Genomic DNA, 23,507 nt, shown 5'->3' on the forward strand with positions numbered 1-23,507 from the left:
GGCGCTGATTTCATGTCTGGCATTGAGGATCTCCATCCATTGTTGGGAGAGCAGAAGCAGAATATCCAGGGTAGAGTGATCCGGTCTGAAACCAAATTGATGATCGGAAAACAAGTCATTTGAGAAGAGGAAGGATTTAATTTCTGAAGCGATGATGGATTCCATAACCTTACTGATGATTAGGAGAAGGCTGATTGTTCTGTAGTTGCAGGGATCTGTTTTTGCACCCTTTTTTATGCAGGGCAGTAATGTTTTCCGATTTCCAAGCAGATGGCAGATGACCTTGAGCAAATGAGAAGGTGAATTGAAGGGAGAGAAGGTGAGCAAGAGCAGCAGAGAAAGTTTTTAGGAGATGTGGGCTGATGCCGTCTGCACCGATTGCAGAATCTGAGTCGAGGTTTGACAGCAAGCTCTCCACCTTGTCAGGAGAAAAGGACACGAGTCCAGGAACAGCTGGGTGTGACTGGGTAAGGGGGGGGGGTACAGAAAGTGAAGGGTTTGGTCCACAAGATTTAGAAGCAAACATGGAGTTTAGGCATTCAGCCTTTTCACGTGCAGTGTGAGCTGTGTTGCCATTTGAGGTAAGGGAGGGGATGGAGGGGGAACATACACCAGAAACAGACTTAACTCGACGACACCAGGATTTGGAGAAAGGAGACAGGTTTGAGAGTTCAGACTTGAGATTAGAAAGATGTTTTCTGGCTCTCCTGAAGGTAGACACACTTGGTCCAAGCTTTATGGAAGGAACTGAGATTGCCTTCAGTTGGATGAGCCTTCCATGAGGCGAAGGCAAGTTGTTTCAAGACAACTGCCTCGCCACAAGCTTCCGTGTACCATGTGTGGGAGGAAGAGTCAGACAACTCAAGCCGAGATGGGATAAATCTGTGCATGAGAGAGCAAATTTCTTTGAAAGAATTTCCAGGACGAGTTGATGTTTGAGAAAGTAGAGATGTGAAACGAGTCTAGAAGTTTGATGGCTGCTTGAAGACCCTGCCAGTCGACTTGAGTGAAATGACACTCTACAGCACTGACGTGGTTCTCTAATAGCAGCCAGAGAGATGTCTACTTCGACAAGCATGTGGTCAGATGAACCCATTGGAGCGGAGGAAGAACAGTAGATGTTTTCAGGAAATTGGTCAAAATCAGATCCAGAAGAGATGGAGTACCAATGGTTGAGATATGCGTCAGGAAGTTGATAGATTGAGTCAGTCTCATTAAGTCGCAGAAGTCTTTTGCTGAGGTGCCATGACAGGTGAGAGAGGAACCCACACCAAGCCAACTGGCATGATGACAATTAAAGTCACCACATATGAAGAAGAGAGAGTTGGGACGAGAGGGTAGAAGTTGATCCATGTTTTCGGAGAGCGAGATGTAAATGGTGTATTCACTGATTGGTGGATGGTACAACAAACATATGTGAACATGAGATGGGAGTGAAGGGGAAGCTGTAGCTAGAGGTATTCCTGGGCATGTAAGGGAGTGAGGGCAGTGCATGGAGAGTGAGGAATGGAGTCTTTGATGAAAAGAGCAACTCCTCCACCAGGACGAGGCTCAGGTCTGTCATACTGGAGGAGGGAGTAACCAGAGAGAGATACTCGGGAGTCAGAGACGTCTTAAATGAGGAAAGTTTATGTTAGGCAGATTATGTCTGGTTTGTCAGTGGCGACCTGTGTGGAAAGACCTGTTAGGTTTGAGCGAAGGCCCTGGATGTTTTAGGTCCACGATGTTAAAGAAGAGGGAGGGTGGAGGCTTTGGTTGCGGGGGCTGGGAGGGTAGGATGAGGGAGGAGGGGGGAGGTAAGGAGAGTTGTTGAAAGTGTTGGGGATTGCAGAAGAGCTAGGAGACAGCCGGATGAGGAGGAGAAAAGGCATGGTGGTGATGGGTTGAGGTGCAGTGAGAAGTAATAAGAGAGGGGCAGAGGGCAGTTGAGGATTGGAGGAGGTGGAGTGATGAGATGGAAGAGAGAGGGCAGGGGAAGGAGACAGCTTTGTGGATGTGAGATGTGGGGGGACATTGAGAAGGGGGAGTGAGGGAGGAGATTGGAGGCAGAAGGGTGAGGGGGGGAGTTTTTGAGAAAGGTGAGAGGGAACCTTTGAGAGGGAGTGTCAACGATGAGAGCAGGCATGGCCAAGGTACAGCAGGGTGATTGGAGAGGTGGGAAGAGGGGAAGGATGAGACTTTGTGGAGGTATGGTGAAGAAGTGGGCAGGCAGGGGGAGGTACAAGATTTGAGGGGCTGGGACACAGGATGAAGGAAAGGTAAAATTGAAAACAGTCTTTTGAAGAAGAAAAAGAAGAGTAGTGAATTACAATACGATACCATGTACCACACGTGTGAAAGAGGAAGTTGTGACATTTTAAGAGACCGTTTGTTTATTTTTTTACTTTTTTGATAAAGATTACGTTTGGGTGTGGAACGAGGAAGAATTGATTCCATTTTGGTGATGATCCGAATTTGGATCTGGACACGAGAATTATTTAATTTTCAAAGTGATTCTTCACCATTGAGAGATTTGGCCCCATATGTTCTCGTGGATCAGGCATCGCGTGGCGGAGGGACGCGCTCTTCCGAGATGCCTCAAATATGAATCATGAGTATTTTCGTTGTCATGAAAACTTACCTTCTTCAGACACACACATCCACCCACAGACACGAACTCAGCTTTTTATATTAGATTAGGCGACAGTGAGACACCTCGCACGTAACTGCCATCCATGTCTTCTCCTTCTCATCGTGATCAGCAAATACACTTTCTGTCCTCTATCCTCAATCATATCATTTTTCCATGAGTTTTAGTATTTTAATTAAAAAAAAAGAAAAGGCTCCAATTATATGTTAGTGGATTTCTGCTCTTGCACACATCGCTGTGTGATGACGTCATGTGTAGGGAGGTGTTTTTCATACCTCACAGGGAAGCAAACACAGGATATTTATCCTCGCCGAAGGAGAGGGCATTGCATTTGAGTCCGTTTGTTTGTCCGAACAGAACTTTCATGTTTTCCTCGGCCAACCACTTGTCGGATTGAGACGAAATTATCAACATTGCTGCCAATACTCAGGAAGAATGTTTTAATGATAATTATGATGTCATAGGTCACGTGGTGTGGCAGCCATGTTGGAAAAACAGAAAAACTTCCGACCTCTGTATCTTTGAAACCGCAAAAAAGAAAACATTGAAACTTGGCACATACCAAGTACTCCTCTTGGCGAATTAGTGTGATATTTTTTTATGATGTCATAGGTGCCTTCTGTATGACGTCATAATTACTTCTGGAATGCTACATCTGATCCAGTGTGACCACTCCTTGGCTTTTTTCACAAGATCTTGGCTATTTGTTGTTCACCTTGGCATCTTGCTTTTCTGCAGGTTTTCTTGGCGTATAGGTTTTCTATTATCATTGCTTTTCCCAAACCTTGTGAATCCTTGGCTTTTTTCATTGGCTCACCTTGGCATTTATGAAAATGAAGAGTGGTCACACTGATCTGATCAGGCTGAAAATTTTTGAGGGTCATCTCGGGATAAAATAATTCACAAAAATTATTTTGATGACATCATTAGTCACGTGATTTGGCAGCCATATTGTTTTTTTATTATTTTTTTAAACCTTCAAAAATCTTTTTCTCTGAAATGACTGAACAAATCGAGGTAAAACTTTACAAATATGACCGACTATCCATGAGGAACAAAAGCTTAACACATATGAGGTCATAGGTCACATGGTTTGGCAGCCATATTGGATTTACCCTTAAACATATAAAAAATCTTCTTCTCCAGAACAGCAAGACAGATTGAGGGGAAACCACAAAAAGTTCCCCAAGGCATTCTTGTACAAAGTTGTTAAGGAATAATTGATGTCACATGGTTTGGCAGCCATATTAGATTTAAGAATTTAATTAACATATAATTTTGAATTTAATTAACGTTTTCTCTGGAACCGCTTAATCAATCGATGTGAAACTTCAAAATTGTGATCTCGTGGTGATGGGGAATAGATGTTTTAAATTTCAACTTGATCGAACACATGGTCTGGCAGCCAGAATTATTTGATGTTTTGATATGGATTTTTTTTTTTAATAAGCCTCACTTGACTGTGTCTGGATGGTTTTGAGGGTAGAGGAGAGGCAGCTGAAATGTGAATCAGCAATCCAGGTTCCTCCTGATGACCTCATCTTTTATTTTTGCTCGTTTGACTTCGTTCTGATTCCACCATTGTAGGGCTGGACCTATTTGGTCTTCCATTTCATTTGAATTGAATTTATTTTAATCTCATTCTGCATTGAATTGAAAAATAATAATAAAAAACGTCATGGGTCTGGGTCAGTTTTCTGATCAAAGCAGGGTTGCATCAAAGCAGGACATCTTGGTACCCAGTCATCACTGCCAGCAGTTATAAAGTAGCAGTCCTAATTATGTCTCATTAATTACGTAACACACCAGTGCACAACACACCACACAAAACAAGTCCTGGTGAGGGTCTGCAATCTCTGATTGCTCTTTTTCTTGTTTTGCTTGTTGCAGTCATTGCAAATTCTGGAAAGCAAACATTGAGTTTTAAGTGACATGTCACTGTCTCGCAGATAGAAAGTAACTGCGGTTGACATCCCACAAAGTTTTTTTTTATTTATTCCTATGAAATAGCACTATTTTCTTTCCTCTGCATAACAGGAAAATTAACGTACCTTCATTGGGTGGTGTATATTAGACCGCTACTGTGATCGTTGTGGACAAAACATGCATTACCTTGTTTGTGATGTTATCAAAATGTTACTTTTTTCCCCCCTCAAAGCAGTATCTTCATGTAATGATAGAAGATGTGTTGTTAAGTCTTCAAATGTACATGAGGCATTTAAAACAACCTGAGCTATATGGAGAGAAAATGATGGTGGTGATTTCTGGACAGCTGGAGGGCGTAGCCTGCAGAATGGGCTGCACTTATGACTCACAGACAGACAGACAGATCCACAGACACAAACTCAGCTTTTTATATTAGAAGTCATGTACCCTCTGTTGGCTTTTCTCCTTCACTCTGCTCTCTCATGTCGAGCTTTCTCTCCAACCGCTCTATCTCCGTAATTGGTGACGGTTCAACATCTCCCCCCCTTCCCTATCAACAGCAGTGTACCTTAGAGTTCTGTTCTGTCTCCAACAATCTTCCTTCATTTTATCAATGACCTTCTTTCTTCCATAAATAACCAAATGCACTCGTACGCTGATGACTCAACATTACACTCCTCCATGTCTTTCCCATCTGCCCCGTCTTCCCTCACTCTATCCACATCTCGTTTCATCACAACCACCTCCTTAAATTCGGATTTTGACAAGATCTCCCCAGTGGGGCAAATGTAATCAAATTAAGTTTAATGTTTCAAAAATTCAATTTCTTCTTATCTATCTATCTATCTTATCTCTCTCTCTCTCTCTCTCTCTCTCTCTCTCTCTCTCTCTCTCTCTCTCTCTCTCTCTCTCTCTCTCTCTCTCTCTCTCTCTCTCTCTCTCTCTCTCTCTCTCTCTCTCTCTCTCTCTCTCTAAAACTCATCTCAACTCTCCAATCTCCTTTGAAAGCTCAACAATTACACCATGTGATACAATAAACCTACTCGGTATCACTCAAACATCAAATTTATCCTGGAATCCACACATTACTCAAATGGCTAAGACTGCCTCGAATAAATTAGGAGTCCTTTTCAGATGTCGAAGATTCTTCTCCTCTGAACAGTTGCTCCAACTATATAAAGGATTGATTCGTCCTTGTATAGAGTACTGCTCTCACATCTGGACAGAATTGAATTCAAAGTTTGGGTTAGTTTCAACTCTACCAATCTGACCTCAATACTAGACCCGTTGAAATTACGCCGCATAGTGGGCTCTCGTTCTCTTTTCTACAGATATTACTTCGGTTTCTGCTCGCAAGAACTTGCTGCTTGTGTACCTCCCCAATTAGCGACACCAAGGAACACTCGACGAGCCACGACATCACGTGATTATTGTGTGGCCATTGGCATCTCAAGGGTGGGCCATTATGATGTTTGTTTCTTCCCCTCCACTGCCAAATTCTGGAACTCTTTACCTGCTCACATCTTCCCAAACACGTATGACCTTCCCCTTTTTCAAAAAGCAGATTTTTTTACTTCCTCAAAAACTCTGAGACTATTCTCTTTTTCCTTACTTTTCTGTTAAAGCAGTTCTATTATTCAAGGATTGGGCTCGATGAAGACTATTTAGTCCATGACTGGAGCGTTCAACATAAAAAAAGTTTCAGTTGAATATGTTAAAGGATATTGGAAAAGAAATCGGAAAAACCACAGGTGGGACAGACGGACAGACAGACAGCAAAACTATCGTCCCCTCCTTAACCAGTCGGGCAACAAATAGTTTTCTAAAGGGTGATTTAGTATTCCTATGGGTCGAGGGAACTCTGTGGTGCTATTAGAAATTGGGGACACGAATTGTAGAAATAAACCCTACAACAGCAACAAGCCTTGTCGCCTTATCCTGTCGACGTCTCGGGGGAGGTTTCATTAAAATACATAAAATTCTCTTTTCCCTTGCACCACGAGTCTCCCCTACATTGCAAACAGGTGTCACGTGACACCAAAGTTTTGGGGGTTTTGTCTCCCCCCCCCCCCCAGACTGAATGTATTTATATTCACGTACTTTCCTATTCCACTATGGGTGGTGTGACCTAAGAATGATCGTGAATCTATCTGACGTCACAGTCCCTTCGGTCACAATAATGCCCGGAATTCAAGTACCTGCGTCACAATTCACCAAAGTACTTCAATGGCAATCATCCGGCGGATTGGCTCGACACACGTCCAGCAAACCTCTCAGGCCAGCTGTATCGCTCATGAAATTTTCATAATCGCCATGGCTAATGGATCGGAAAGGCACAAGCGCGCAGCCAGCTGCCCGTTCTAGTGTAGATAGTCGGCTTGAGCGTGATTTCATTCTCCTTGAGCACGTCCTTGTGAATGCAATCCACCCTTCTGCAGCCTGCTAATGGAACCTTGCGGTGGCTCACATGCTTCGGGGGAATGTTAACGCACTCTGTCCCTCTTTTGAGGGGGGAGGGGGGGAAGAGCTCCGTTCATGATGACGTTGCGGACACTCATTGACGTCACGTCACTTAATGTTCTCTTCATACCTACACATGGCGAACATCCAACGTTCTCGTTTAACGAACAATAAAAAGCTTCAACTGCGATAAAGACAGTCGTATAAATGCTAATTATAAAATTCCATCACCAGGGAATTGGTTTCACTATTGGTGAGAATGTTCAAAAGGAGATGTCATTGGACATTTTGTTTTCATATTTTATCTTTTAGCTTTCTTCTTCGCTAATGAAGATACTTCTTGTGAACAAATATAATTAAGTAAACAAAATTTGAATTCCGCAACCGTGGCTTTTCATTCATCAGGACTCTTAACCGTTTCAGGTTTGTGCAAACAGTGTAGCTCTTCTTTCTCTTCTTCTTCTGTTGCTGCTGTTGATGATGATGATGATGATGATGATGATGATGATGATGATGATGATGATGATGATGATGATGATGATGATGATGCTGATGCTGCACATGGTTGTGAGTAGCATCAATGGGGCTGACATGATGGCCGAGAGGTATGCACAATTGCCGAAGCTGTCTTGCCGAGGTTTGAATCCTGACCCAGGCATAAACTGTCATCCCGATGTTTCACATGCATGGAAATCCATCAACGTGTCCTTATGAATGCAATCCCTTGGATGGACGTTAAACTGGGCGTCTCGACTGCCGGCACCCTGTCCAAATTTAAAATTCCTGCTGCCAAGGTCCCGGCAAACCACCCAGTGGCCTCTAACCATTGCCAAAAACTGCTTCAGCGGTATCGACACTCCATCAAGAATCTGGCACATCAGAGAGAGCATCAATGGGTGAGGGAGGCAGAACTGTGCTGCTGATGCAGTGCCCCTTGTAGGTTATGGTGCCGGCTGGAGCTTGTTTCAAGGTACCAGCGATAGCTCGCCGACTCTTTGCCAAGGACACCATGGGATCTTTGACGTCCACCAACAAATGCTGACAGATGGGACATCCAGTTTAACGTCCATCCAATGGACGGCACACACACACTGATGGATCACCCTGCCTGTGGAGCACCAGGATGACAGTTCAAAGCTGGGTCTGGATTCGAACCCAAGCTAGACAGCTAAGAGTTGAGTGTGCATACCTCTGGGCTCTATAGGGTCTATGCCATCCTGGCAACCCAGTGCAACTGTTGAATTTCTGTTCATCTACCCTTCAGTGTGCTTTCATTCGATCTTTCCCATTGAAGTCATTCCTACTGTTCAAGTAATTCGTGTTTTCATTCATTCGTCACCTTTCAGCAACTCTCAGATCTTTTAACGACTCTTTATATATCTGTCATAAAAAATGATTTTGGCATATTTCATGATGGTTTTCTCGGTTTTTCACGTAGTCACCGTTCTGGCACGTTAAATGGTTAATGAAACGTTAGTTTACATATCTGTGTCACATTGGAGGATGAGGAGATTGAGACCATACATGTGCAGAGCGTTGGTGCTGCTTAAGCAGTCTTCTTGGCTATTGGACACAATCCTGGACGGGTCATTCCTTGGCTATTGGACACAATCCTCGACGGGTCGTCATTCCGACACAGGATACCAGCAAGCTGGCACTCATTTTGCTGACCTCAGAAGGATGAGAAGCCGAGTTCACCCCACCTGGTATTAATTCAACAGCTGAGCGGGATTTGAATCCAGGACCCTTGGATCCAAAGCCCACCACCTTAACCATTAAGCCAACACCATAAATCAATTGATCAATTTTCTTTGCTTCCACCTACAGTGACAGATGACAGTACGGCTGGTGTATCGCTTCAAAATTCCGACTGGATAGCCAAGTCGAGCTGGTGTTACAAACTTCTCGAGCTGGAATACAGAGCGAGATCATTTTCATATAGACAGCATTTCTGCCATCATGCGTTTTGCTCGCTCGACAGCTTGCAGAGCGGCAGGTGGCAAAGGGCGAGTGGTGCCTTGTGAGAACAGAGATGGAGCAACGGCTGTCTGAAGGATCCGGCAGTACTTTCTCGTTAACGATCCACTATTGCAGTTTCTCCCTGCCCAACACCCCTCCCCCCCCCCAATCTCCCAGGAGAGTGGCCTAGCATCAGTAATGTCAGGAGGATGGACCGAGGGATAGACACATCTGGGTGGTGGGAGGATGGGGGGGGGGACATGGCAGCTGCAATTAAAAAAATATTTTTTTAAACGAAGATCAACATCAACAGAATAATAGAAATGGAAACGGAGAGCCCGAAGGAAAATGGGATAAAGAGTTTGCAGCTCAGTATGGAACATGATAGTCATTGTGTGCAGTGCACGTTCGCCCTGAGCGTTTGTGTCAAACGGCTCGCCTGTCACTACCTTGCGGGTATAGTATCATAGATGGGCATGTCACACATCGGCCGTGATTTTACAAAATTATTCCGTTTCAAATCACAGTGTTCGAAAAGCTGTCTTGCCTGGGTTCGGATCCCGACCCAGCTACAAAGCAGCATCCCGGTGTTTCGCAAGCAGGGTGATTCATCAATGTGTGTACTGTCCCTCTGATGGACGTTAAACCCATCTGCCGGCATTTGTTGGTGGACGTCAAAAATCCCACCGTATCCTCTTCGAAGAGTCGGTGAGCTATCGCAAGCACCTTGAACAAATTACAAAGTCCTGCCTTAACCTGCAGGGGGCACTACATTAGTGGCACGTGGCAGTGAGTAAAGAGTAAACAAAACAAGCTCAAATGAGCTAAGATCCTCGTCCTCTTAATGATGACGTCATAAAAAAACGAATATGACGTCATTGTGATGTATCAGGTTTGCGATAAATTATCTGTGCTTATGCCTGGCTTGATTCCCGCATACAAAATTCAAACAGCTTGCCTAGTTTCGGAGATAATGGTATAGGCGATTTCCATTAGCGGCGATATTATGACGTCAACTTTTTTTCTAGAAAGAATTTCCAAAATCGGAGATGGTTACTGCCTGCGCGTGGGCTTTCTGCATATACATGGCAAGTTTCACGAAGATCCGATGAAAACTATGGGTTGTGAAACAAAAAATGTCAAAAAATAGGAATGACGTCATAAAAATTGATATGACGCCATAGTGATGTATCATATGTGCGGTAATTCATTTCTGCTAATGCTCTGTTCGATTCCCGCAAACAGAATTCAAAAAGCTTTCCGAGTTTCGGAGATAATTTTTTAGTCAATTTCCATTCGCGGAGATATTTTGACGTCATAACTTTTTTTCTAGGAGGAATTTTCAAAATCAGAGATGGTTACTGTCTGTGCGGGGTATTTTTACATATATACGCCAAGTTTCAGGAAGTTTCGATGAAAACTTTAGGCTGTGAAACAAAAAAGTCCACAAGAAGAAGATGAAGAACAACAACGTGAGTAAGACTTGGAGATCCTCCACGAGGATGCAATTATCTCGCTCCTCTCTGTACATGCGCAGTCAGGAAGAATTCTGAGCCAAAGTACTGCTAAACTGCAGGTTAGTTTTCTGATTCGTGTTCAAAATATAATATTCAATTGACATGAGATTGTTCCTCGATCATAAACTGACGTTTGTGGACAGACGGACAGACAGACAAGTGAATGCATCATCGTCTCTATCAATAAGCAAGAACGTTTAAAGTGATGTTCGGAAGAAGTAAAAGAGAACAAAACTAGTGAGTTCATCGGACATCTAATCCCACGCAGGTCCGAGAAAAAGGACATGGGCGGGGTCTGCGAGCGGCAATTTTGATTGATCGAGATGACATAAAATGCCGTAATATAGTTTTTCTAAGTACTGGTAAACGGAATTGTTTTTGAAAGTGCCAAAAAGACAATTTGTGTTCTACAGTGTTCACGTATGCAATTCAATTGAAATAAAATAAAGATTTTCAAAGGTTGTCGCAAAAGGAAATCCCAGAAGTTTGCCACCATTGACGCACTGGCTTTTACGCCACCTTCTTTAACACGTGACATTAGTTCTTCATTCCTGTTGTTTGTGTCCTTAATGACGTTCCTAAAAAAACAGAAAGTTTCCTGTTTGGAATGATTTTCAATTTTCTTTCACTGCCAGACAAACGGAGTAAAAATATCATCTCGCTTCTTCTCTTTGCACATGCGCAGTTGGGAGGATTTCAGAGCCAGGCTACTGTTTAACTACAGGTTAGTTTTCTGATTCGTGTTCAAAATATAATATTCAATTGAAGTTAAGTTGTTGCTCGATCATAAACTGATGGTTGTGGACAGACAGACAAAGTGAACCAATTGCTTAACTCCATTTTTCGTTTCACGCAAGCGGGGTAAAAATTGATGAGGGAAGGAAGCAGAGAGGAAAGTGCGAAAACATGATTACAGAAAGTAGGACAACAGGAGAATAAACCAGAGAGTTGGTGTCAAAGCCACCTCATGCTCGCCTGTTTATACATTTATCGTTTTTAAAAGACTAGTCTAATAATATTTTAAATAAAGCATTGCAGTGAAGTCTGATCCAAATAATTTTAAAGCATTATATGTATTTGTATATTGTAATCAGTAAAAAATAGTGTGGTAGATAAAAACATGAGAAAGGAAAAAACTTTAACGTTGATGTGCTACAAAAAAGTTAAGTTCAAAATAGGTCAAAAATTAAAAAAAATTGACATTTTTTTTCTTTCAACTTCACTACATCAATAATATGCCCCAAAGGAACCTCCATGCCAAATATCATCATTCCAGTACACATATTAAATGAATGGCAAGCTTCTAAATAACTTGCACCAAAAACTTTAACGTTGATGTGCTACAAAAAAGTTAAGTTCAAAACAGGTCAAAAATTTTTTAAATTTGAAATTATTTTTTAATTTCAACTTCACTACATCAACAAGTGAAATCCTTCAATACAGCGCATGTGGTGAAGCAAATGAGTACACTAATGTTAAACTACGCAATTTATGCTTTTTCAGTTGAAAAACAATTAAAAAGCGTACTTAATATTTGAAATGTAAAAATCTTGTTATTATTGTGATAAGCAGCTTTATATATAACAGGAGGAATGAAATCATTTGATACAGCATGGCAGGGGACCGCAAAAGAATGATGGCATAAGAAGAACTTAGCTTTCAGCGTTCGGCGCGAAATGCGATGGTGGGCGGAAATGACGTCTTTCATTCGTGCGTACATGAGAGGGGAGCGTTTCTTGGTCTTTTTTCGTCAAGCAATAAATTCAATGGTTTTCACATATATAACACATTAGTTTCACAAATTTCCATTGAAATACTCGGGTATTTCCATTAATTGTCGCCATTTCCGTCTCGGTTACACACTGCCATCTACCGGACGGTCATCATTGGCTGTCTTGAGGCACGTGGGGGGGGGGGGACACCGGAGACGTGGTAGACGTGGTAGACACCGGGGACATTTCAAACTCGGTGCAATTGTATACAGCGCACGTGCTGTAATAATATATGTAATAGCCCAAAGGAATCTCCATGCCAAATATCAGCATCCTAGTACACATATTAAATGAATGGCAAGCTTCGAAATAACTTGCACCAAAAACTTTAATGTTGATGTGCTACAAAAAAGTTAAGTTCAAAACAGGTCAAAAATTTAAAACATTTGAAATTATTTTTTAATTTCAACTTAACTACACCAATAGTATACCCCAAAGGAACCTCCATGCCAAATATCAGCATCCTAGTACACATATTAAATGAATGGCAAGCTTCTAAATAACTTGCACCAAAAACTTTAACATTTTCACGCTCACGCTCACGCCGGGGGTATCGCTATAGCTCTCTGTTCTTTGAACAGGCGAGCTAAAAAGGAATGATGAAGAGTACAACAAACTCCACTCCATTTTCCCATCAATAAAATTGACCCCTCATGTCCTCTCAACCTCACTGTTCCTTCCTGTCTTTCAAGATGGCAGATCACTGCCATCTGATACTGTCCTCCTCTGCTACCCACAGTACAATGTACACTTCGTAACAGTGTTTGTCTGTGCATACCATGTCTCTCTATGCATTCCGTATTACTCTGCTATCAGGATATTAGCCTTTCACCCTATATCCTTCAGCTCCTTGAAAGAGCCTCTCTCTTTGCTTTGAGGGGAAAAACACCCAATAAGAAAAGGAAATAAAGGAGGAGAAGGATGGAGAAAAAGAGATCAACAGCCTAGAGCGTGAGGTGAATCCTTATGAACAGCACTAAGGCAACTCGGCTCTGCAACCAAGTGAAGCATAAAAGGCTTGAGATGAATCTTTTGTTATTAAAACCATCCTCGCTATATAAATAGCCAGTATTATGAGCAATGGTGCACCTGAGGGGAACCTACAAAAACAGAAGGATATGAAGCACCACGGAGGCCCGTGGGCACTACAACAGAAACAGCATGAGAGATAAACGCGTACCTTTGGAAAGACAACAGGGACAGGAAAGAGAAAAGATGGAGTATGCTGCGGGATTCAGACAGCACATCAATTTGCAGCGGTGCTTCCATGGGGAGGCCGACTCATGGAGTGTTGTTCGCTGGTGGGGAGTAACAATGTGAAAAGCTTTAAGGATGGGAGGAAAACAAACAAAAACACACACACACACACACAAAGAAATATGATGCACCATTTGAGCTGCTGACAAGTTTGTAAAGTTGAAAGTGTTGGGTGAGAGTCGGCCCGACCAACACGTGGGTGAACTGCGAAGATTAGTGTGGGGGAAACGTTTGGCTGCACCACATGTTTCAAAACCACTGCAGACATGGAAGTGGCAGGTTACTCACAATCTGTGTATGCAAACATCCTCTCAACTTTGAGAATCCAATTTTCAGGCATTACAGTTTGATCGAGGATTCAAAATCCAAGTATCGTCATGGATCCAAAGCACCACTCTCTTATTGCACCGATCACCTGCAACAAAACAACTCTGACAAACTCCTCAAACCAAGCACATTGCACTTGTTACAAATATTAACCGAAACGAGAATTCAAGTATTCAAGCAGTGCACCGCCATCTCTTTACCATCCTCAGTTTTGTCCTATGAGCTCACTTTATTACCCTCTTTAATCCTTCCAAATCCAACCATCTTACTTGCTGCTTTCAATATTTCATCCACACCTTGCTCCCTTTCCTCTTTTGCTGTTCATTCATGAATTCCACTGATGGTTGCACCACTGTCAAATCCACCTTGCTCTTCAATGAGCCTCACTCCTACAAAGAGAAAATAAAATTGCTTTCCTCAGAAAACCAAGTCATTGTTTGGATAACTTCCTGTGCTTTTCCTTCCAGCTGGTGAGATAATACGAGTTTTTTTTAAATTAAATTCATATGAGCTATTTCAGGTTCCACAGATCACGACTTCTTGATAGTGTCTCTCCAGTGGTCTTCAGGGAACTACTGTTGTATCTGATGGCTTATCAAGCAGGTTGGTCTGCTCTGCACTCCACTCCCTCTTTCAACGACTGGTCCACTAACTCTTCATCTCTGGACATAGTGCCTGGGACTCATTTCTCAACTGTCTCTTTCATCAGTTAATGCCTATGTATCTCCACCTATGCAAACAGCAGGCAAGCTTTCACTGGCACCCTGAACAAATTACAAATTCCTACTCGAACCTCCTCAGTCGAACGTTGGGCCAGACCAGCCGATTCGTGAAAGAGTTGGGCCAAATACATTCCCCAGCCAATCCCATGAGGTTGGAATAATTGTGGCTGTTAACGACGCATCATCATCAACATCATCTCCACATATCCTGCCAAACATCTTGTCCCTGGTGCAACAAATCATACAGTGAGGCAATTACTAGAAAATAGCTTTCCTTTTCCTCCCAAAAAGCCAATGCCAGCAATAGTAGCGTGCTGTCTCTCCAGAAGTTACCAATGGTGGATTTGGCTTTCTACAGTTGGCTTAACCACCAATGGCAACTTCCAGAAATGTGCAGTCTGTGGACCACTTTGAACCGGGTTAGTTTTACCTGACTGGTGCAACACAAACTAGTACGAAAGTAACAACAATATTGTTGACAGCCTCTACGACATTAATCCAGCTGAAAAAAGGCAAAAAATCCACAACTTGCGCACCGAGTCGGACCAAATGCTGGTGAAGTGTCTGGCTATGTGTGGATAATTTTGAAACACATTTGGTTGTTCAATCAGAGGACTTACTGTTCATTGTTGTAGTGTCGCTCACGTTAAATAATTTTCTGATGATCTGGTGTTGTTTAGATCGTTGTGAGACAGGTTAGATTTAGACAAGCTAAACAATATGATCTTCAGCTCCTGGGCCATATTATGACGTCCATCCTGTTTTGGGCAGACCATGTCTTACTCAACCAGGCGGTTTCCAAAGCCCACAACTACTTTGGAATTTCCGCAGAACCATGCTCTTCCTCTGTCTAACTCATGCTACATTGTTACAAACTATGCACAAGGCCTCATCCGAGGTACCATGGAATATTGTTTCCTGCTATGCGGTGCTGCTAATGCTCCCCAGATTCTCCCCCCATCCCCCCCTCCGCTTGATGTTGACGAATCTAAGGCCCTGCATTTCATTGACATTTTGAAATAAAAGGTTGAGTCTTCAGGTCAGATTTTTGTTCATCACACATATTTTGGTGGCCTTGCAATCTTTCACGAGGTCCAATGCAATCTTGATCCTATCACCCTCTCACCTTTCCACTAAACACCCACCTTTCTCAATCACATGCTTTCTACTTTAAAACCCTCACCTTTTATTATCCTCCCCCAGTCTAGGATCGAGGATTAACACTCACTTCCATTCATTCGTTCCCTTCATCTCTTGCAAGTGGAATGGTCTTCCTGAGTTTGTCTCATGCTCTTCCCTACAGACCTTCAAGTCTGCTGCCCAATACCATCTCATGGTTATTCGAAATTCCAATTTTAAACATTATTACACCCACTTCAGACTGTGTCTTCCACAACAGGTGTTGCTTCAAGGAATATTTTTACACCTCACCCCATACAGGCTGTAACATACCAGGATGCTGCCTCGCTATGCTCACAGAAGCTACCCTTTTCAAATCCACTCATCGATGATAAACCTATTCTCCAATTTGGTATGTTGATGTACACTCAGGGGTGGCAGGATGGCATGTAGGTATGCACACTCGTCTCTAAGCTATCTTGCCTGGGTTTAAATCTCGGCCCAGCAATAAACTCTCATCCTGGTGTTTCACAAGCAGCGTGTGTTAATCTGTGTGCCGTTGGATGGACATTAAACTGGGTGTCCTGTCTACCAGCATTCGTTGGTGGATGTTAAAGATTCCATGTGTCTTTCTCAAAGAGTTGGAGAGTTAGTGTCAGCACCCTGAACAAATGATAACTTTCTGCGCTGAATGACTCCAGGAAAGGAAACGGTAAACCACCCAGCATAACCCTTACCTAGAGACTGCTGAAGGAGCATCGACACTCTTTGATGAGTACAGAACAATGATGGTGATGGTGATGGTGATGGTGGTGGTGATGGTGATGGTGATGATGGTGATGGTGGTGATGATGGTGATGATGGTGATGATGGTGATGGTGATGGTGATGGTGGTGATGATGGTGATGATGGTGATGGTGATGGTGATGATGGTGATGGTGATGATGGTGATGGTGATGATGATGGTGATGGTGATGATGATGGTGGTGGTGATGGTGATGGTGGTGATGGTGATGGTGGTGATGGTGATGGTGGTGATGGTGATGATGGTGATGGTGATGATGATTCCTGCCCCAAACCCCCGAATCACCCACCCGCAAGACTTCCAACTCCAACTCTACATTGTACTCCAGACAGTAAAGTTCCACACTAACCTCAACACTATTTGGTGTTGAAATGACTGTAATGTTTCTTTGACAGCCAATATATCCAATACTTGAGGCAAGTATTATTAATCTGTGAATAATCTCTTTGTACCTTTTCAGATGGCATACAGTCATCGCCAAAAATATTGTCACCCTTGCACTTTTTTCAAATAACTTACAAAGATACTTGGTACAACAAAACTTTAATATAGACATAAACAGAGACATTTTGAAGGACATTATCATAAACAGAAAACCACAAAGCTTTTCCATTGTGCTCTCTTCAAGTGAAATTCACAATTTCTGCGCAATTTCTGCGAAATGTGGAAATTCGCAATTTCACCTGAAGAGAGCACAATGAAAAGCTTTGTGGTTTTCTGTTTATGATAATGTCCTTCAAAATGTCTCTGTTTATGTCTATAATAAAGAACTCACAATTTTCTCTAAAAGTATGTTGAAATTGACTAAAGTATTTAGTCTCCACAATTCTTTATTTCACTGTTAATATTACAGAACCTTTGTTTTTGATTCAGAGCTTCATATGTCTTTTTAATCAGAAAATAAAAAAAATGGCATTGACCAAATTATTGGCACCCTGGAATTAATATTTGGTCACACAGCCTTTGCACAAAATAACTGCAGTCAAGCGCTTGCTATATCCATGAATGAGCTTCCAACACATCTCTACCGGTAGTTTGTCGCACTCTTCTTGTGCAAACTGCTCCAGTTCTCCCAGATTTTAAGGGTACCTTCTCCCAACTGCTGTTTTCAGATCTCCCCACAGGTGTTCAATGGGATTTAGATCTGGACTCGTTGCTGGCCGCTTCAGAACAGTCCAGCGATTTATCTTGAACCATTCCTGGGTGCTTTTTCAAGGGTGGTTGGGGTCATTGTCCTGCTGCAAGACCCTTGACCTTCGACGGAGACCCAGCTTTCTGACACTGGGTTGAACATTGCGCTCCAAAATGCCTCCTTGGTAATCTCCTGATTTCATGCACACATTCAAGGCACCCAGTGCCAGAGGCAACACAGCAACCCCAAAACGTCATTGAACCTCCTCCATGTTTGACTGAAGGGAAGCTGTTCTTTTCTTTGAAGGCTTCATCTTGTTTTCTGTAAACAGAGATGATGTGCTTCACCAAAAAGCTCTAATTTGGTTTCATCTGTCCACAGGACATCCTCCCAGAAGGAGTTTGGCTTGTCCAGGTGTGTTTTGGCAAACTCCAGTCAGGCTTTCTTATATCTATCTATCTTTCTCTGTCTGTCTGTCTGTCTGTCTGTCTGTCTGTCTGTCTGTCTGTCTGTCTGTCTGTCTGTCTGTCTGTCTGTCTGTCTGTCTGTCTCTCTCTCTCTCTCTCTCTCTCTCTCTCTCTCTCTCTCTCTCTCTCTCTCTCTCTCTCTCTCTCTCTCTCTCTCTCTCTCTCTCATTCAGCAATGGAGTCTTCCTTTGCTACCATAGAACCCCCTTTCATTGAGTTGGCCACGGATGGAGTGAGTTGAAACTGTCATACCATGTGTCTGAAGGTCAGATTGAATGTGTTTGGCAGTTCATCGAGGTGCTTTCTCCACCATTCGAACAATCCTTCGCAGCAATCTTCAATCAATTTTTCTCTTGCGGCCATGTCCAGGGAGGTTGGCTACAGTGCCACGGGCCTTAAACTTCCTGCTAACATTGCGTACAGTGGACACAGGAGCATCAACGTCTCTGGAGATGGACTTGTAGCCTTAAGATTGTCCATGCTTGGCTACAATCTTGTGTTTGACCTTCTCGGGCAATTCTCTGATTTTCTTTCTTTTCTCCATGCTCATTGCAGAACACACAGTGACACAAACCAGCAGAATGACTCCTTTTCTCTATTCAAACTGGTTGAATGATTCATTTTTATATTGCAGGCACCCGCAACTCACCACAGGTGAGTTCAATTTCAAAGTAAAGGAGAATCACCTGCTTGAAATCTAATTATTTCTAACAACTTCTAAAAGGTGCCAATAATATTGTCCGGGCCATTTTAGGATCTCTGTATGGAATTAGCTAAGATTTAGTGATTATTTTTCAGCTTTTTTGTTTTGTTCCACTGCAAACCAAAGAAATACACACGTGGATGTCAAAATATTTTTTTAATTTCAACAATTTTCTGGAAGAAATGGTGCATTATTTGAAAAAGGTGCAGGGATGCTAATATTTTTTGGCCACAACAGTATTACCTTTCAAAAGAGCAGGTCTTTGAGAGGTTCCATCACAAAATAAAGTGGACAGAAATTGCCCCCATTCCGACCCCCCCAACCACCACAAACACACTTCAATGCCTCTAACTGGTCATTAACCATTTCATCACAAGGTAGAGCACACTACAACAATAACTTAGCGACACAATACTTCTGAAGAATTGCGATCTGACTCGAAAGTGTATCATTTGGTTATTTCACCGATATGGTGATGCATCATTCAGTCATCCACCTTGAACGGGAATTATGAAGCAATGTTTGCTTCTGGAATTGTTTGATTAGGAAATAAAAACAAGACTATCAAAATTCAATATCCTTTATGTCATGCTCTGGCTAGAATACCCTCATAACCATTCTTCCTATCTCAAACTGATTTTAATCTCTTTTCATTAATTTCTTTGTTGGATTTGTCATCTCAATATTTGATGGGTAGTCCGATGACTTACAAAACGCCACCGGGAATGGTGGAAATGTAGCCTGGCATCAATGTTTCTTCATTATTCATGGAACCGGATTGTTTTTGTCATTGTATTTGTGTAATTAAGATTTCCCAAAACCAAGCTCTTTCCCTCATCTCCAGTTTTGACCCTGTGTCCCAGTGTGCATACATCCAGCAGCTTGGTGACCAAGCTAAATTTTAATTAATATGGGTGAGTGGTTGGGCCACCAACTATTATACATCGTAAACAAAGAATTTGGACTTCACCAACCGGGTCACTGCCTACCTTGCCAGGCAGTACTGTGAGAATCCCTGCAGCCTAAAGCATTGCCCCGTGTCACGTCAGCTTAAGTCCACAACATGGATATCGAAATGGAGTGACCAACGGATTTAGTAATTATATTGCTCTGACCCTTTTTCATTTTAAAAGTGAAAAAGCTTAGTGTTGGCAGCAAACAAGAGCTGTTGCTATCCAGACATGCACAAACGTGTCATCATAAAATAAAATAAAAACACCTCCAACTGCTATTCCACACCTTTTGGCCACAACCTCATAAAAGAACAAATAATTTCAATGTTCTCCATTGTATTTAGCAAATGTTAAAGGCTGAAGCAGAAACATAAACTGTCTTCCAACTTATAAAAAGCAATGAAATGAGCTTTTTTTCTTCTTTTTTCGTTTTTTGTTTACCTTGTCGAGGCTTGTATGAGAGCTAACACACAACACACATCAAGGGGGCCATGAGACAAGAGGAGAGGGAGTGGGAAGGACAAAATAGTGGGGAACAGAGACATCGGGAGATCTGTGGAAGGGAGAGAGATGGGACGGGGAACATGGGGAATAGAAGATGGACATTACAGGAACTTTCAGGAAGGAAAGCAGGGAATTTGAAGGAGGTGGGCTTGGGTGGATTATCGGGGGTAGAAAAGATCGAGGATTTGGATGGGGGATGATAAGAGATTGTGGTGAACAGCTGTTTTGAAGGCCTGGAGGGAAGAATGGGAATGAATAGAGTGAGGGAGTTTATTCCAAAGGCGAGAAAAAAAGAGGACTGAAAGAGTGAAGGTGAGCAGTGATTCGTGATTTTGGTAGTTTTACCACAAGGGGGTTGTTGGCGGACCTTGAACGCCCTGCGTAAATGTAGTGAGGGCAATTCACAGAGAGAGAGAGAGAGAGAGAGAGAGAGAGAGAGAGAGAGAGAGAGAGAGAGAGAGAGAGAGAGAGAGAGAGAGAGCAGGGGGGGCGAGGCTGGAGAGGAGACAGTAGAAGACAGAAAGACCACCGACCAACCTGCGGTAATTGAGTGAGAGGCCCAAAGACTCAGCCTCACTGCGGGAAATGCCACTGATCCGAAATGCCTTGGTTTCCACAGCGTGAAGCCGAGAAAGGTGGGAGGCAGGAGCACCAGCCCTGAAGGGAGAGCAGTACTCCATCAGGCTGCAGACAAAAGCTTTGTAAGTGGTCAGGAGCTCAGGTGGGCCTCGGAAGGACTTTGCACAACAGAGGATTCCCAGTCGGCAACTGGCAATGGAGGCGAGGTTTGCAATGTGGCTTTCAAAAGAAAGGTCATGGAAGGTAGTGAGACCCAGAAGCTTGAAAGAAAAGACTTCTTCCAGAGAATTTTTGAGAAAGTGGATGGGGGGGTTTCTAAACGGTCTTTTCGAAGAGATATAGTGAGTGTGAGATTTGTCCGGATTGAAAGACATGTTCCACGTGTTGGACCAGTTTGTGATTTTATCCAGATCTGCAGTGAGCGAAGAAGCTGCTGCTTGCCGGTCTGAGGGATGACCGATGGTACGGCAGAGGGTGGATTCATCAGCAAAGATATATAGAGGATTTTCCAGAGAGTCGGAGAGATAATTGTTGTAAACCAGAAAAAGAACAGGGCCCAGAACGCTGCCTTGAGGAACTCCAGCCTGGACAGGAAGAGGGGATGAGAGAACTCCTTTTAGGGCCACACGTTGACTGCGACAGGAGAGGAATTCTGCGAGCCATGAGTGGAGATGGCCTTGCATACCATAGGAAGAGAGTTTGGTGAGTAGTGCAGGGTGCCAGACTGTGTCAAAAGCACGTGATATGTCCACGGATACGGCTCGGATTTCCTGTCTGGCATTGAGGACCTCTATCCATTGTTGGGAGAGCAGAAGCAGCATATCCAGGGTAGAGTGACCTGGTCTGAAACCAAATTGATGATCAGAAATCAACCCATTGGAGAAGAGGAAGGATTTAATGTCTGAAGCGATGATGGATTCCATAACCTTGCTGATGATTGGGAGAAGGCTGATTGGTCTGTAGTTGCAGGGATCTGTTTTTGCACCTTTTTATGCAGGGCAGTGATGTTTGCTGATTTCCAAGCAGATGGCAGATGGCCTTGAGCAAATGAGAGGGTGAATAGAACAGAGAGGGTGAGCAAAAGCAGAAGAGCAGGCTTTGAGGACACGTGGGCTGATTCCGTCTGGACCGATTGCAGAATCTGAGTCGAGGTTTGACAGCAAGCTCTCCACCTTGTTAGGAGAAAAGGATACAGAGTCCAGGAACAGTTGGGTGTGACTTGGTAAGGTGGGTAGAGAAAGTGATGGGTTTTGGACACAAGATTTATCTGCAAACACCGAGTTTAGGCATTCAGCTTTATCACGTGTGGTATCAGCAGTGCGGCCATTTGAGGTAAAGGAGGGGATGGAGGGGGGAACATACACCAGAAACAGATTTGATTAGATGCCACCAGGATTTTGAGGAGGGAGAGAGGTTTGAGAGTTCAGACTTAAGATGAGAAAGATGTTGTTTTCTGGCTGTCCTGAGGGTAGATACACACTTGTTCCGAGTTTTATGGAAGGAACTGAGATTGCCCTCAGTTGGGTTTGCTTTCCATGAGGCAAAGGCAAGTTGTTTCAGGACAACTGCCTCACCACAAGCTTCAGTGAACCAAGGGCGGGAGGAAGGGTAGGACAACTGAAGACGAGAGGGGATAAATCTTTGCATGAGGGAGAGCAAGTTTCTTTGAAAGAATTCCCAGGATGAGTTGATGTTGGAGAAAGTAACGATAGGAGACCAGTCTATAAGTTTGATGGCTGCTTGGAAACCCTGCCAGTCGGCTTGAGTGAAATGCCAGACTCGACGGCGGTGAGGTGGTTCTCTGATAACAGCCAGAGAGATGTCCACTTTGACAAGGATGTGGTCAGAAGAACCGATTGGAGCGGGGTAAGAGCAGAGATATTGTCAGGGAAATTTGTCAAAATCAGATCCAGAAGAGATGGAGTACCATTGGTTGAGATCCGGGTCGGGAAGTTGACCGATTCAGTCCCAATGAGTCGCAGAAAGCTTTTGCTGGGGTGCCATGACAGGTGGGAAAAGTACCCACACCGAGCCAACTGGCATGATGACAATTGAAGTCACCACATATGAGGAAGAGAGAGTTTGGATGAGAAGATAGAAGTTGGTCCATGTTTTCGGATAGTAAGGTGTAGATGGAGTCATCACTGTTAGGTGGACAGTACAGTACACATATAAACATGAGGTGGGAGTGGAGGGAAGCCGTAGCCAGAGGTATTGTGGACAAGGGACGAGGGGGGAGGTAAGGAGGGTTGTTGAAAGAGTGTGGGGGATTGCAGAATAGTTAGGGGAGGGGCCGGATGAGGAGGAGAAAAGGCTCTGTGGTACTGGGGGAGAGGGGGGACAAGAGAGGGGGAAGAAGGCAGTTGAGGATTTGAGGAGGTGGAGTGAAGAGATAGAGGTGAGATGGCAGTGGAAGGAGCCAGCATTGTGGATGAGAGAGGGGAGGAAACTTTGAGAATGGTAAGTGAGTGCATGAATGCTGGGAGAAAAGTGAGGGGGGAGTTTTTGAGAGAGGTGAGAGGGAGGCTTGGAGGGAGAAGAGTGGGATGGTTGCTTTGAGAGTGAGGGGTGTGGGGGTGAGTTGGCACTGAAGTTGGAAAAAAGAATGGTTGATGGAAAGCGAACATTCATAGCAAACTGAGGTTTTTAAAAGTTTTAGGTCAGAGATGCAATTTA

The sequence above is a fragment of the Eptatretus burgeri genome, chromosome 5 (assembly GCF_056783735.1).
Source record: "Eptatretus burgeri isolate ZD-2024b chromosome 5, Ebu_testis_v1, whole genome shotgun sequence".
NCBI classification, from domain to species: domain Eukaryota; kingdom Metazoa; phylum Chordata; class Myxini; order Myxiniformes; family Myxinidae; genus Eptatretus; species Eptatretus burgeri.